Here is a 1082-nt window from a genome sequence, read left to right as displayed (position 1 = left end):
ATATGCCAAACAAATGCAATGCCTAGTCTGAAGAATCCCAGCCACTTTTAACTAACTCTCAAAGCACTTAAAATTCCAAATTTGTGGAGGAATTATTTTCAAAATTTGACTTTAAACCCACAACTCTCCTTTTTCCAGAGTCCCTCACAGCTAGAATATGCACATTAAATGAGTAACTAAAACTTGTATACAGGCCCTACTTTGGGAGACTTTTGATGTAGCTTAGAATATTCTGACACATTGAGAAGCTTTGAAATCCTTTTAAACATTTTTGCTAATTAAATTTTCAGGCTAATTGAAGATAATACATATTCTAAGATATTTTCCAAAACATATTAATCATTTAAAACCTAATGGCAAACACTCTGTAGCCTACATATAATTGCCTAGGTTTTGATATGCAAATTGCACGTATTCAATATGAAATAAATAATTTTAACAGAGGAAGATAATATAAATAAATGTAAAATCAAACACCCATTTGTATTTTCAGTAAGTTCCAATGCAAGTGTTGGTAGGTATGTGATTTAATGAGTATTTGTCCAAGTTTAAGTAAATGAGAGCGTATGTCTTTTTCACTGTTTTCCTAAGTAACTCCTGCAGAGAGTAGCATATCATTAGCACATATTTTCAGACGGCTAGCAGAATTCATCAATGTTTTAGGAGCAGAGAGACCAGAGGAATAATGAACTAGATGAAACAGACCCATCTCTGGAACTTCCTTAGTAGCATTTCCTAAATATGAAAGCCATGGACACATTCAAAATTTCTTTTTACACCTCCTGAACAGAAATTGCCAAATTCCACATAATGAGTTCCAGTTATACAAATAGGATTAACAGAGATGTAGAATTTTGTCCTTTATGGGTATAAACAAGTCCAACTTGATCAAATTGTATAAATTCACAGAGAATGATTTTAACTTTTGCTGCTGGTGCTATAGACTTCATTTGCACTCATAGCTATCCTATGTGACAGGGCAGAACTGCTCCTTTGGATTTTTCTGGCTGAAATCTTTATGCTCTTTATAGAAGCAGACCAAGGAGCAGCTGAGTAGGGTCAAACAACCATCTTTTTTGTCT

This window comes from Orycteropus afer, unplaced genomic scaffold (assembly GCF_000298275.1).
Source record: "Orycteropus afer afer isolate SDZICR_OR568_19922 unplaced genomic scaffold, OryAfe1.0 scaffold00782, whole genome shotgun sequence".
Lineage (NCBI taxonomy): Eukaryota > Metazoa > Chordata > Mammalia > Tubulidentata > Orycteropodidae > Orycteropus > Orycteropus afer.
This window is presented reverse-complemented; position numbering follows the sequence as displayed.